This window comes from Mesoplodon bidens (assembly GCF_964165515.1).
Source record: "Mesoplodon bidens genome assembly, chromosome: 17".
In the NCBI taxonomy this organism is placed as follows: Eukaryota; Metazoa; Chordata; class Mammalia; order Artiodactyla; family Ziphiidae; genus Mesoplodon; species Mesoplodon bidens.
In genome coordinates, this window is record NC_138174.1 from 17119922 (window position 1) to 17136368 (window position 16447).

Sequence of the window (16447 nt, forward strand, 5' to 3'; positions counted from 1 at the left end):
CTCAGTTAAATGGGTCGAGTTTGCAAATGTTTTATGCCTTAGTAAGAAAACTATTCAAGCCCAGGAAATATGAGGGTTAAATGCCTAGCTTTCATAAACATACTATGATGGAGGAGAAAGAAGATTTTAGATATTCTGTGGAAAAATGCAGGGAAAAAAAAGTGCTGAATTAGCCCATTCCATTCCATTGGATTGTTCAGCAATTACGGTCATCCCCCATGCCCTAGAAAATTAAAATACATGATGAAACCCCAATCTAAGGCTATCAACTGCTATATGACTGCTATATTACTAAATAAATGACACATCCCATTATAAAAGCATTTAAAACTGTATGAAAAGAGGTTGTGCTGAACAGGGACTATAATTTTATCATTTGCTCCTTGACTCTACACTTAAATTTTAACCTGAAGCGAAATGTTGCAAAGTTAAATCAATTTTATTTGATCACATGGGGGAATTTACAATCTTTCACTTGGGGTATATGGAACCCTTGGCACAGTCTAGAACTTATTAAGACTCCTGTCCCACAGGAACAGTTAACTTTTTGATCCTAGCACACTCTCTCCTCCTAGAAGAGTTATTTAAAAGTTACACATCCCTTTTTTTTATTACCCAAGCCCAGCAGGCACAGACACAATTCCCCCTTCTATTCCCTCCACTCCCTTTCTTCTCTCTTTCTTTCTCTCTCTCTCTTTCTCTCCTTCCCAAAACTTTATAAAGCAGTTCCTTCAGCTCTAGTTTTCTTTTTCTACAATGAAAAATGTGGCTTCTGCCTATAAAACTTCTCCCCTACCCTTAGCAGTCCCAGTCGCCTGGGGCTGTTATTTGCATGATCTGTTAATTAACTGGAGTCTCTTAGAGCCTTCAGTTAGCTTTTAATCAAACATTAGCAGCAGTGTTTACTCTTGTGTAATCTTTGGTTGTTACTTAATTTAATGCCCATCAGCATTTTTTTCAAAAAAAAACATGTTCAGCCAATCCTTGGCGCATGCTGTTTGGTTTCTTTCCTCTTCCCCTCTGCCACCTCGACCCAAATCAAGCCCCATTTAATCTGTGTAAAGGCTTTCTAATAATTTTAATGTGCTAGTGCGTTTGCTCTCTTAGGGAAATAAGCAATCAACTCAGAGGCCCTTGCTTTGTGTCCCCCATCCCACCTCACATCAGAGAGGGTGAGCTGTAAATTGTATAGTTTTTGTTTCTTATTGCTCTGGCAGTTATTTGTGAGTGATATAAGATGGGAAGCATCTTCAGACTCACATTTGGAAGATGATGGTGTGGCCCCTGAGAAAAACCCATTGAGAACTAACTTTGAAGGTCTGCCCGGTGGTGAGCTAAAAGCGAACACATCACATCATAATTCATACACAACTTTGGGTCTTTTGAACCCTCCTCCCCAGCTGCCACGACCTCTAAAATAAATAAATAGTGCCTGGCCATTCTACCGTGTTCTGGAGTGGCTTTGCTTTCTCCTTTCATAATGTGAAATCCATCTATGTCCTGCAGGAGAACTTCTCTAAGGCTATCATAAGGACAGAAGGAAATTCTGACTTCAAATGGAACAGGGAGGCTCAGCTTCAAAGGGCAAAGCACATTATTAAGGGAATAAGAATGGAGGGGAAAATTATGAAACTAATTTTAAAAGATGCAAAGAGCAGCTCCGCCTACCCTGCTTCTCTCCATTTCCGTTCACTCTGTACAAGAAGACATCCTCCTCAGTTCCAGGGTCTTCAGTTAATAGCATCACGCTCAGTAGGCTGGGTTTCAGTGCCAAGGAGACAAATGTCACCTTGAAAATTTCATGCCTTTTCAGGAGATGCAATCAAAAGAATGTGTGCACCTAAAGAGGAGAAAGAACTCTTGAGTCAGCAAGGTCTTAACTCGCAGTTCCATCCTTTTCCCCCAGACCGTAACCTTCAAATTTCATTGTGTCTCAGGTGTGCCTCTCTTTCCTGACGACTAAAAATCCGGATTCTCTTCTCTATACTGCAAGGGAAAATCCTACAGCTAAGAATCCTGAATGTGGCAGGATGTCCCTATTATGTCTCACAAACCGTGCTCTAAGAAGAGCAGTGGGGACACACAGGACCGGAAGAAGAAGAGAAGTAGAGACAACGGTGACTGAGGCTTCATCCAACTGCTGCAAATGCCAAAAGATGCATTTTTGCTCTCTCAGATAGGAAGGGAGTTCCTGGACTGAATCCATATAGAGTACATGGTGTACTTCTAGGAAAGCCTCAGTGAGGGGCTGTATTATGTGCTATTAACTCAAGCTGCAGCTGTCCTGGGGGGTCAGCAGATATGCCTGAGCTCATGTTACAAGTGCACACTGGTGGCCCACGATAGGGGGCTGGGGTCACTGGGAGTCAGTCCTGAGATGCGCAAAGCACCCCAGGAGACACATGCGTCCCTGTCACTAACCACCAGCTCCCCCTTCTCCCTCGTGCCCACCTCTGGGATGTCACCACCTAGGCTCCAAAGTGCAGCTGTTCTGCTACACAAATTATGAACAAGTTCTACATCTTTCCTGAACCATCTGGAACATGCTCAAAGCACAGGACTGCACTGACAAGGACATTCAGGCCTAAGAACTCACTCCCAGATGACAGCTTTTCTCAGCAAGGGAGTTTGCCCAGGGCCCTCCGGTGCCAATACAGCCCTGTTGATAAAGGGAGCTCTGCTATTGGCTCGCTGTGCTCCTCCTGTTCTTGTTCCCGATGCTGAGTGACCACCGTGGGCACTTGAGGTTTGTTCTTCCCTTTCTTTTCAACTCCCTCTTCAATATCCCTTAGCTGCCCATCCTCCACCCAACTTGCTCACTGAGCAGCTCTTATGGAGCAGCACATGCCTTTAAAGCTCCTTAGAGGAGAGCACTTGACAAATATGACATTTAATTTGAGGTATCAGCCCAAATAATCAACATTAATAAATTCATTTATTTTCCGTTAAGTAGTTGTGTGTGTGTGTGTGTGTGACTGTGTCCCAGTCTCTCCCTCTCTTTCCTCAGCACATCCCTGCATGTGTTTTTCACTGTGCGATGTCCAGCTTTCTGGGCTCCTCCAATGGCAGGCTCTGTCCACTGGGGCCTTCCTAGAACCCTGCACTAGTCAATGAGAAACCAAACAAATCGCAGGCACTAAGCCATTTCCACCCGTTCACAAAGGGGAAGCTTTGGTGCATTCCCTGAAGGCCAGGCATGTGAGTTAAAGCTGCAGAAGGAAGCTGACTTGTAAACCTTCCTCCACAATCAGAGTTTACTCTGTTTATTCTGTCAACCCTGTTTATTCTTTCAACTCTGGTTTCTCAGCAGATCAGCTCATCACACTACACCCAGATTGTGGGGACACATAGAAAACATCCAAAAAGAACCAGAGAGAGCTCAATCCTGCTGATTCATTCACTAAGCCATTGTTAGCAAGCTGGTTTGGGGTTTCTCTTTTCCACAATATTTCAACACTTAGGGAATTAAAACTGCCAGCTGTTCTCATCTTCAAACAAAATATCCTGGATAATTGGGAACTTAAAGTCAGTTTCACTCTTAAAGTCCCCTTCCAAAACATGTCTAACCTTAATCAGTTAATGAAATAACTTGGAAAGCCAGAGCATGCAAAAGAGTCATGTACAATGTTAAGTACAGAGTCGAATATTCAGCACTTGGTAAACATGCACTGATGCAGACCTGGTTTCCTAAGATTTAAGATGTATAACCACATGACTCATAATTTCTGAAATATTATGGCACTGAGTATGAATTTACAAAAGGCTACAAATATCAAACTGGATATGGTGTAGCAGAGAGGCTGTGGAGTCAGACAGACCTGGACTCAAATTGAATTCCACGATTGTAGTGCAACCCAGAACAAATATGTTCTCACTAAACCTCTGTGTTGTCACCTCTAAAATAGGAATCATAAGAGTCATCCCTCAATTTAGTGAATCTGGGGGGGGCGGATTAAGATTAGGAAATACATTGTAAAACTGTTTCTGGCTCATAGTAAGCATTTAATAAATGAAAACTGCTGGACACTCTTGTCTTACAGAGAATGTCTTTAAAAACTGGAAACAATTTTAAAACTTAGGAAACAATGAAGACCCCTTTGGGGAAATATCTGACTCCTAAGTCAGATAATGGAACATCTTGGAAACTCACACTACTTGAAACAGACTTGTTTAAATGCCAGGGACAGGGCTCATACCCAGCTGACACTCAATAAACATTTATTGACACTGACCATGGCTTCTTCAGGTTAAAAATAAAATGTCTGGAAGAATTACAGAATCGCTTGTGGTTATTCCTGAAATATTATGACATCAAAGTAAGAATTCAAAACACCACCACACACAGAAAAAGCTGGGTACAAGTTTTGCTTAAAAGACTAGAATAACTTGAAACTCAAGTATTGCTTGTAAAGCAGAGGTTCATAAAATTATAAAATCAGAATTAAGAAAGATTTCCTAGAAATGGACAGAGACTCATCAACTTCAGCAGAGAAATTTCTTCATCTGTCACCCATTGACTCCACAGGGTAAAGTCACTATGCCAGGGAGGTATCTGTGTATTCCCAGGGTGGGACCACCAACTCTTCCATTCTAGCCAAAGGGCTACCAAACTAGAATGGAACATTGGCTGATTGAATAATTTAGAGTCAAATTCAAACAGATACTCTCACACAGGAGAGCTCCCACACATAAATGGAGAAAATTGAGGAAGGCCATAGTTTAAAGTTTTTCTTTTTATCAAGGTAGAGTTTGCAATGTGACAATGATTAAGTTGTAGGGGAGGCTTTTAACAGAGTTCACTCTGCCCTTGTACTAACTAATTGAAATATATCATTTGTTTTTCTAATCTTCTTTTAATTTTAGTCTAGAAATTACCATTTCTCTTAGTATTCTTTCTCACAAGAGGCAAAAGAAGAAACAGGATTTCAGAATTCAATGAGGCATTGATTAATTCATGCTGGTCTGTCTTCTAGGTACCGGATATTAAAAAGGAAGGCAACCAATATATTACCTCCATCCTTAAGAATAAATCCCTGATCTTTAGGGATACACATTTAAAATGGGCCACTTGCTCTTCACTAAATGTCAAATAAACGGATCTCTGGAACACTTAAAATTCCATGCTGCGTGGCTGTGGATGTGTGGTGCAATAACACACACACACACACACACACACACACACACACGCACACACGCATGCACCTAGGTAGAAAGGAAAAGGAATCAGCATGGGCTGATTGTGTCTCTGACCTGTTTTCCACAGTTATTTGCTCTTTGCCAATGCAGAGCAGAACCATTATAGTAAACCCTTTGCAAAAAAGAGGGGGCACATCTCCAAATTAGGGAGGCTTGGCTGCAGGTAGGTATGAGAATGCAGAGTTTATGGAAACTTCACCTTGTATATATTTATTCTTAATATCTTTGTTAAAACCTATGAGCTTAGCCAGCCCTCCTACTCTGACTTGGAAAACACACCTTGAGGCCCCGTTAGCTTCCTGACTCATATTGCATAGTTGAGTTGTGATGGACAGAAGCCTGGTAGTTCTCTGCACAAGAGCAACATGTAGGCTTACTTTGTCCTTAGCAGAAACTAATAAAAAAATAAAAAAATAAAAAATAAAATAAAAATAAAACACTTGGACAAATAGGATAAATTTATTGTTGTATTGTTGGTCAGCTTCCTTAAAAAGGAAAAAGAAAGAAAAGTCAGTCTATAATTATATTCAGTGGGAAGCCATTTGCTACTTTATACTAGTATAGGTCTCTTGCTTACTGTTCAGACACAGTCAGGCTCCTCTATAGTTTGGCAACAAAAACTTCACTAAAATGAAGAAATGTGGTCATTTACACTGGCTTCTCTGGCAGGAAAGAAATTCAAATTAAATTTTTTTAGTTACAAATACGGCTCACATATGCATATAACATAAGCATGTTGCAAAGATTCATTTAATATCACTGATATATATATATCAGTGGAGAATGAATGTTTGAATAAGATTGCTAGATAAGATAGAATACTGGTTAATGTCACACACAGCAATAAAAGTACAACCTATAGGATCATCTTTTCTATTGGATATAAATCACATGCATCACTACTGGACAAAACCTATGAATTCACATTTCATAGGGTCTGAGCATTAGTCAACAGCAAACAGTATGTCAAATATGGTGCATTTCCTTAGAGAATCAGATAATCCTTACATGGACCTGTTGGAAAATTCTCCAGTAAAATAGTGAAAGAACATGCAGCCTTATTTCAAGTTGAAACTTTGTCTTAACATCTGTAAAGTGCTTTTTGGGGAAAGATGTTTCATATAGGAGGACAAATTAAGGCTTTGGGACAGAATGTTGTATAAATACGAATAGAACACCATTGCCACTCAAACTATGTTGAATCCTAAGAAATACAGATTGGAGGTAGAAGCAACCCAAGCGTTTATTGAAGTATGAATGGATAAACAAAATTTGGTATATACACACAATGGAATATTATGCAGCTTAAAAAGGAAGGAAATTCTGACACAAGCTACAACATGGATGAACCTTGAGAACATTATACTTCATGAAATAAGGCAGTCACAAAAAGACAAATACTATATGATTCCACCTATATGAGTTATCGAGAATAATCAAATTCATAGCAACAGAAAGTAGAATGGTTTCCAGGGGCTGGGGATAAGGGAGAATGGGGAGTTGTTGTTTATTAGGTATAGAGTTTCAGTTCTGGAAGATGGAAAAGTTCTCGAGATTGGTTACACAACAATGCAAATGTACTTAACACTACTGCACTGTACACTTAGAAATGGTTGAGATGGTAAATTTCATGTTATGCATTTTTTAACACAATGAAAAATAATTTTAAAAAATTCCAGAGTTGGTATCACCAATCCAGATACATGTTATAAAGCAAGGGAATGACTCCCACCAGAGTGAGACCAAAATTTGGAGTGTAGGGGACCATCTGAAGTGCTAGATTGACACAACCTACAATATGACACAAATGAAATAATTGCAAAGATGCCAACCTAGCTATTGTGGACTTTAGCCCACATCACGGAAATGATCAAGCAATGTAGCAGAGTTGGCTGCCTGAGCAGCGCAGCATCCTGTTGTGCAGGGTAAAGCCAGTAGGAGCTCAAGATGAGTTAAAATGGCCATACTCCAATATAAAGCCCCACAGCTGCAAAGGACTGTCTGTCTTTCTTTTTTTAAATTTCATTTCTTTTTTCATATTTCATAAAAATGTATTGAAAGTCGGTCATGGACCTTAATTTAAAATGCAAAACTATGAAACTTCTGCAAGATAACATAAGAGAAAATCTAGGTGATTTTGGGTTTGGCAATGAGTTGTTGTTTTTTTTTTTTTGTATTTTTAAATTTTCGTATCTCTTTTTTCAGCTTTATTGAGATGTAATAGACAAATAAAAATTGTGTATATTTAAGGTATTTTGATACATGTATACATTGTAAAATAATCACCACAACACAGCTAATTAACATATCCATCGCTTCACACAGTTACCATTTTGTTTTATGTTTCTTTCTTTCTTTTTTTTTTTTTTTGTGGTCAGAACACTTAAGTTCTACCCTCTTAGAAAATTTCAAGTAACAATATAGTATTGCTAACTATCGTCATCATTCTGTATATTAGATTTCCAGAACTTACTCATCTTGCATAACTGAAACTTTTGACTAAATACTCAGAGAACTCCCCCCAACCACCACCACTTTTAATTCTCCTTACCCCTATTTAAGAGTTAAATGAGAAAAAGTTAAGCTAATATTCACTAAATGTTGGGAAATAGCTTTCTGATGATCACGTTTGAATCTTTTCTCAGTTGCCCTCAGACTTCTGTGTCAGGCTCTAGAAAAACTAGGCCTCTTGCAGAAGGTGCAAAGAAAACTCTTCTTATTGTCCAAGGGCAAATCTCTCACTCTCACCTGATATGACTTCATCATAAATTGTCTACACCCTTCGGCAGAATGTGAGAGCTCTCATGTGAGAAGCTTTGCCACATATGTACAAAATATTTTTATTCCCTCATAAACTTGATTAATCTGCTCCACAGAGCAAACACATCTTTACTTTCTTTCTTTTCCTTAACCAATAGAAACTTTCCTTAATTTTTATGGTGAATTGACATGATGCCAAGGAATGCTGATTAAGATGAAATATTAAGCCCAATTGCATTTTAAAATCCACATCCTTTATGGAGTCAGAGGAAAACCACGTCTGCCTCCATTCGGCAGTGTCCTTCAATGCCTTATATAATGCCCACAGTCAGAGTATTTTACCATCTGGTCATTAATTTTTCAGCATTATAAAAATTGAGAAAATTCATTCATTTGCAAAAACATTTAACTGAGCCTAATACTCAACCCTACACTAAAAACAAAAACAAACAATGTCTAGAAACATGTTCTGTTCCATTATACCTTTCATTGTTAAAATGAGCATTTATTTGGAACAAACTGCTGTCGAAATTCAAATGCTCCTTAGAGCCAAAAGAATTCATTCTCTCTGACTTAGGAGCCCCCTCTTGGTATGATTTATTTCACAGCAAACTAATTCAGTGAGGATTATGGAGGTTGTAAATTGAGGTATCCCCTCCAAAACCCAAACAAATCTCATGTACAAAAACAATGACAACAGGTAGAGAGAGGCATGTAGCTTACTAAGGCTGCCTATATGCAGTCTTTTGTTTTGTTTTGTTTAGCATGTTCTTCTTTTTCTCTTTTTTTTTTTTCATAAAGATTGGCTTTGTAGCAGCAGGTGTAACCCAACTCAACCCACTCTAAATTTCGAGTCTTTCTAGTTCAGACTGACTCCTTACATGGAAAGACTCCAGATGGTCAGCCAAGAAAATAAGTATGATAAGCTCAGAGAAATTTATAAAATGTTTAAATAGCTAACTAACAAGTTAACTCTTGGAGGAAGCAGGTAGAATTAAACGGAAAACTTAATTTTGAGGGAGAAAAAAATAATAAAAGAATGACAGAAAGAAAGCAAGCGAAATGAAAGGGAAGGGAGAGGAGATGAGAGCCAGGAGAAAGAAAGGAGGCTGCCCTTTAAAGCAGATGCAGTCTGAAAATGTAGGTGCTGTAAAATATTTACTTGTCCTAAGTGCTTTCTCCTCTCCTGCTGGTCTGTGCCAACTCACAGAGTTTTACAAACGCTTCCATTTTTTATGGTCTTTTAGGTGCAAATACTCATCAACTCAAAGGTGAACTGCAACTATTTCACAGAAAATAAACTCAGAGTATTTTTATGTGATCCTTGATCCTTGATCCAAGAGAGCAAGGGAAGACAAAAGAGTTCAGCACACTACCATTTTTAAGTTTTGATCCCAGCCAAAACTCAAACCAAATCTGCGTCTTAGGCTACCTCAGCCCCCTTTCACTTTCCTCCCCACCAGAGCATAATCACAAGTTGGCACAGCTTTGCTGGTTGTCTAATAGTCTTGACACTGACTAGCATCTCATCCAGGGAACCCAAGGGTCAGTGTAAGGATTTTACTTCAACCTTATTTTTGACCTCTGGGCATTGCAACTACGAAGAAAGGGTTCAAAACCATGCAATGTACTGGGGCGTAAAAATGGCCTATATCCCTATGGAACACCTGAAAATAACCCCCAGTTCAGCTTGTTGGAATAAAGCAAATGTTTATAGTAGCCCAAAGTGAAACTTAAATGTTTAACCAGCCCAGCTGCCTGTGAAGCCGGTGTTGGGGATGGGGGAGGAAGTGGTGGTTTCTCTTTGGAGTTTGGCTGCTGCAAGGCCAGGAGTGGCCAAGTTCAGGGGGAAGCTGCCTCCCCAACCCTTGCAGCCTCCTCTAGAATGGCTGAGACAAGCAGGGGTGTCCTCTTGCTTATTTCTTGAATGCAGAAAAGAAGGAGGAAAACAAGAAACACACAAGGATGAGTTGGAAATTTTAAGGCTCTGGATTCAAATATTTTTGTGGCAACTCAAGTGTAAAACAACAACAACAACAACAACAACAACCATACTGCCCACAGCAGGAGGAACTGTGTTGAACACAAAACAAAACCAAGGGAGCCGAAGGTGGATTTTTAAATTTCTGATTTGATAAAAAAAAAAAAAAAAAGAAATTGAGTCCAAGAAATAAAAGAGAAAAGATGACCAAGTGGTACGAGTTCTCCCTTGGGTTATTACATTTTATGTCTTCAGTAATGAACTACCTGTCGACCCAGAAAGTACCTTGTAATGTCCCTTGTGCTCTTATAAGCAAGCTACAGTAAAGTAGCTTTTGTCAAACCCTGTGGTTTATCCTGAGTATCAGAAAAGACCTCCTCACCCATCCTCTTTTTCAGCCGAAGATTGACTTCCTATGTCACTAAGGATACAGAAGACAAACTTCCATAAATACCCATCTCTCTGCTTCCAGACCATTACTTCCCTCCTGTTACTCTGTATGAATAATCCACACCACCATGGAGAAGATTCCTCTTAACCCACTTCACCACCCCCACCAATGACCCCTACCCCTGGGATGCATGCTTTTATCTAGATCCTTCTCACATTGAATCAAGGCTGGCATGTGTGTCCAACAGAATGTAGCAAAAATAATGCTGTACAGTATCCAAAGTTAGCCTTAAGGAGCTTTGAAGATTTCACTTTGGTCACTGGGAACACATGCTCTGGGGGAAACCAGCTGCCATGTAAGAAGTCAAGATACCCTGACACCTTCCTGCTATGAGACATCCCAAGGTACGTACATGGAGAGGACATGGAAAAGCAAAGAAATGCTCAGCTAGTCTCAAGTTGTTCCAGTCATCCTTTCTGAGGAACCAAAGCTGTGCAAATAAAGAAATCATCTTAGATATTCAACTCAGTCTAGCCTTGGATTCCAGTCCCAGCCACCATCTGAATGCAACCCCCTGAGTAATTTCAAATGAGAACTACACGGCCAAGCTCAGGAAAACCACAGAACTGTGAGGGGCAAAATAGTTGTTTCAAGTTACTAAGTTTTGGAGTGGATGGTTTTGTAGCCATAGATAATCACAAAGGAAACTGGTACCTGGAACTATAGTGCTACCGTAACAAAATCCAAAAAGTGAGATATTGGCTTTGAATCAGGCAACAGGCAGAGGCCAGAAGGCCATGAGACTCTTAATGAAAGTTGAAAAGACAATGAGGAGAATGTTATTGGAGGCTGAAAGAAAGAGGACTAGTGCTACGTAGTGGTGAAAAGTTTGGCAATATGTCAGCCATGATAACATGGGAAATAGATAATATTCCTAATGAATTGGTGAATTTGGCTAGAGAATACCAGGCAGAACACTGAAAGTGCCAAATAGTTTCTTTTAGTAACATATGATAATGTACGGATAAAAAGAGATGAGTTAGGAACAGAACTGCTCCGTTTTTAAATAGAATTTAAGGAAACTATAGAGGGCCTAAGATAATATGTCTATTCAGCAAAAGGGTCTCAAAGTAATATATGGCCTCAGGATAAAGATAAAAAAAAAGATGTAGCTGTGAGCAATTTGTGAAATGTAACACATACATGAAACAATACTACACATACATGTTATACACACACAATAGGTTTTAATTTTATTTAATCTCTTAGAGATTTATGAATCCTGCTTTTGTCCAATGAAATGAGCCCCAATAAGATTCATAGGCAATGCACAAAATTAAGAGAACAGTGTTTAGAGAAACATCACTGGCTTGGACTGAAAGGAACAAAGAGAGTTCAAAATAAAAAGGGCTCTCAGGGCCCCAACATTCTACACATAGGAAGCAGAATGAAATAGCCACTCAGTTGCAAAGAAAGATAATTTCTTATGGATAGGTAAAAATGACTCAAAAACCAGAGATAAGAGCCATACAGAAATGTTTTCAGGTAGCAAGACTAAGCCCTAATATAGCAACTGGCATTATGTGCCTGCCTGAGATCCAGAATTGCTATGGAATAGTAACTGCTATATGCCTACAGTTCTCTTTTTTTTTGTATTATCCTACATCTTTTGCTATTGTATCTTTTTTTCTTTTTAACGTTTTTATTGGAGTATATTTGCTTTACAGTGGTGTGTTAGTTTCTGCTTTATAACAAAGTGAATCAGCTATATATATACATACATCCCCATATCTCCTCCCTCTTGCGTGCCCCTCCCACCCTCCCTATCCCACCTCTCTAGGCGGTCACAAAGCACTGAGCTGATCTCCCTGTGCTCTGTGGCTGCTTCCCACCAGCTATCTGTCTTACATTTGGTAGTGTGTATATGTCCATGGCACTCTCTCACTTCGTCCCAGCTTATCCTCCCCCTGCCATGTCCTCAAGTCCATTCTCTACAACTGCATCTTTATTCCTGTCCTGCCCCTAGGTTCTTCTGAACCTTTTTTTTCCCCTTAGATTCCATATATGTGTGTTAGCATACAGTATTTGTTTCTTTCTTACTGACTTCCTTCACTCGGTATGACAGACTCTAGGTCCGTCCACCTCACTACAAATAACTCAATTTCGCTTCCTTTTATGGCTGAGTAATATTCCATTGTATATATGTTCCACAACTTCTTTATCCACTCATCTGCTGATGGACACTTAGGTTGCTTCCATGTCCTGGCTATTGTAAATAGTGCTGCAATGAACATTGTGGTACATGACTCTTTTTGAATTACAGTTTTCTCAGGGTATATGCCCAGTAGTGGGATTGCTGGGTTGTATGGTAGTTCTATTTTTAGTTTTTTAAGGAACCTCCATACTGTTCTCCATAGTGGCTGTATCAATTTACATTCCCAGCAGCAGTGCAAGAGGGTTCCCTTCTCTCCACTCCCTCTCCAGCATTTATTGTTTGTAGATTTTTTGATGATGGCCATTCTGACAGGTGTGAGGTGATACCTCATTGTACTTATGATTTGCATTTCTATAATGATTAGTGATGTTGAGCATCCTTCCATGTGTTTGTTGGCAATCTGTATTGGCAATCTGTATATCTTCTTTGGAGAAATGTCTATTTAGGTCTTCTGCTCATTTTTGGATTGGGTTGTTTGTTTTTTTTGATAATGAGCTATATGAGCTGCTTGTATATTTTGGAGATTAATCCTTTGTCAGTTGCTTCATTTGCAAATATTTTCTCCCATTAAGAGGGTTGTATTTTCATCTTGTTTACGGTTTCCTTTGCTGCTGTGCAAAAGCTTTTCAATTTCATTAGGTCCCATCTGTTTATTTTTGTTTTTATTTCCATTCTCTAGGAGGTGGGTCAAAAAGCATCTTGCTGTGATTTATGTCATAGAGTGTTCTCCTCTGTTTTCCTCTAAGGGTTTTACAGTGTCTGGTCTCACATTTAGGTCTTTAATCCATTTCGAGTTTATTTTTGTGTATGGTGTCAGGGAGTTGTTCTACTTTCATTCCTTTCCATGTAGCTGTCCAGTTTTCCGAGCACCACTTATTGAAGAGGCTGTCTTTTCTCCATTGTATGCTCTAGCTTCCTATATCAAAAATAAGGTGACCATATGTACGTGGGTTTATCTCTGGGCTTTCTATCCTGTCCCATTGATCTATATTTCTTTTTTTGTTCCATTACCATACTGTCTTCATTACTGTAGCTTTGCAGTATAGTCTGAACTCTGGGAGCCTGATTCCTCCAACTCCGTTTTTCTTTCTCAAGATTGCTTTGGCTATTCGGGGTACTTTGTGTTTCCATACAAATTGTGAAATTTTTTTGCTCTAGTCTCCCCTCTGTCCCCAGGACCCTTGTGCATGCTGTTCCAGTTACCAGTTGTATGTGTCTTTCTATACACCTCTCCCCATCCCTCACCAGCTCACCTAATTCAGAAATCATCTCACTCAGGGAAGACTTCCCAGAAACCCCAAATCAGTAAACTCTCTTTCAGCGTAATTATCTCTGAAATACGCTTATCTTTGCAATTATTTGATTAGTAGCTATGTCTCTCCACCAGACAATAAACTCCATTAGAAAAGAAAAAAATCCAGTATTATCCCCTGAAGGTCAGCCAATCGCAGGCAAAGGCACTGAATATCTTTCTGATGAATGAAAAAATGAGGGAATTAAGACTGGCACAGGGCTTCCCTGGTGACGCACTGGTTGGGAGTCCGCCTGCTGATGCAGGGGATGTGGGTTCATGTCCCGGTCCGGAAGGATCCCACATGCCACAGAGCGGCTGGGCCCGTGAGCCATGGCCGCTGAGCCTGCGCGTCCGGAGCCTGTGCTCCACAACGGGAGAGGCCGCAACAGTGAGAGGCCCACGTACCGCAAAAATAAATAAATAAATAACAAATTTAAAAAAGACTGGCACAGAAGTACCCCTTATCCACCCAGCTCCCATAATCTTAACTAGAGTCTCTATTTGTGAAGAAGACAAATCTCAGTTTTCTAAGGAAGAAGTTGTCATAGCCACATCACTGGTGTTCGGTTTCTAAAAAAACTAGATTATATGCTAAAGGAAGAAGCAGGGCTAGAGATGTAGTGCTGCCTTTGTTCATCCTCTGACCATCTTGCTAATCCACCAAAGGAGGCAACTCACCACAAGGCAAGGTAGTCATCTCCATTTCTGGTTTTTTTTGGCATGTTTGTTGAATGACATTTCGATTACAGCCCTCTTGCCCCTGATTGCAGGCGTCATTTGAGCCCAAGAGAACTCAGTCTTAATCCTGTCCAGAAAACACAATATCATAGCCCGGTTTGGTGGCTGAATATACCAGATGGGTACACATGGCCAAGACACTGCAGGGTTATGAACTCTATGGGGCCTATATGCTTGCTAAAGAAAACTCTGAGATTTAAGCTTTTGGACAAGATGCCCATAAGAGTTGAGTTTTTAGATATACTTTTATGGGATCTTATTTGCAAGCTGCTTCTTCACCATTGGCATAGAATCAACCATTCTGGGAAGAACTTCTACAGGAAGGACATGTGCTTCTCATTTTCAAGTAGACTCCTTAGATTACCTTGGGTTGAGCCAATCATTAGGTACCTAAAGAATTTTAGAACATTAAATTTAATGGCTGCAAATAGCAACAACAAAAATAGTAACAATACTCATTATGAATTTTCTCCTAGATGCTGGTACTTCACATGATCTTTACAGCAATCCTATGAGATAGGAAACACCTTAACCATTTTATATATGAGGAAATTGAAACTTGGGAAGGTGTTTTGCCCAAGGTTCCTCAGCTTGTAGGTGAGAAAGCCAGATTTCAAGCCCAGATTTGTCTGAATCAATAACTCTCGAGTTTTCTAGAGATGACACCGTGAAGATACCTGAAGTAATGCAGAGACTATGACTTCCAGCAGGTGCTGTATTTCTCCATTGTTCAATCATCTACCTCTCGCATTCTTACTTCAGATCCTCAGGCCTTTCCCTCTCTCATCCCAAATCCACTGTCACTTGACTGAAGAAACACAAAGTATAATAAGATATCCTAGATAGATGATGATCTGCCTGGGTTTCCTAAAGGAAGAATTCCCTGAACTTCACCCTTATCCACACTGAGCTAAAAGGCCCTCTGTTGGGTTTCAAAGCACCTAGAGTTTACTCTTATCGTGACACACACTAGGTTGTAATATTTACCAGTTTGTGGTTCTCTGCCCCAGAGCTTCTGAATGGGATGAGTAAAGTTGTAGTCACATTTGCATCTCAAGCCTTCAGCACTGTGTCTGGCATACAGGTGGTGTTCAAATATGTTTTTTGGACTAAACTGCATCAGGATACTTCCTTACTTCTCCCCAGATCTTTAAGAATAAACACCATATATTTTAAAGTAAAAAATTAAAAATTGAAAAATACGTTGAAAAAGGTCTGCAGGGATGCAGTTCCTGCCTAAGACAGGCTTAATGAGAACAACAGAGAATGTACTCCTGACTCCACATCACCAGGATAACAAGCATCAAGTAGCAAGCAACACTGCAGGAGTGCTGGAAGAATTATATGTGTGGAAAGAGACTCTGTGTGAAGCATAGTGCAAAGGGAAAGACCAAAAGCTGAGAATGGACATGGAGAAAAAACCTTCTGGCAAACCAGTCTCCACACTAAACACCAAGTATCCCTAGAGGAATCTTAAGTCTATAGTTCATTATGGGTAACCACAGCAACAATAAGATTCCCCAATCTCAGCTCAGTTCATAACTAGAGTGACTCAGTAATCCACATTAAATCCTAGCAGAGAGAAGTGTATTCATTTCTGCACACAAAACACATACTTTAGTGTCTACTGTCCTACAGAAGGTGTCCAGCTTTTTCAACAGAATATTACAAAGCATACAAAAATAAAGCAAGGGAAAAGCAACACACTGTCAAGAGTCAATCAACAGAACCAGACTCAGATAGGACACACATGTTGAAACCGTAAGTTAGGAATTTTAAAATAACTGTAATTAATATGTTAAATTCTCTAAGGGAAAGGGAGACAGCATGCAGAATCAGACAAGTAATTTCAGCAGCTAGATGGCAACTACA

At 39.7% G+C, this 16447-nt stretch overlaps 1 long non-coding RNA gene across 1 annotated transcript in view; it reads right to left on the bottom strand.

Annotated features, from left to right (window-relative positions):
* Nucleotides 1-1713: 1713 nt before the first annotated feature.
* LOC308604853 overlaps nucleotides 1714-16447 on the bottom strand; it is a 123874-nt gene continuing 109140 nt past the window's right edge. The window contains exon 3 of the long non-coding RNA XR_014013563.1: nucleotides 1714-1840. This is a non-coding gene — a long non-coding RNA (uncharacterized lncRNA). The remainder of the gene's footprint in view (nucleotides 1841-16447) is intronic.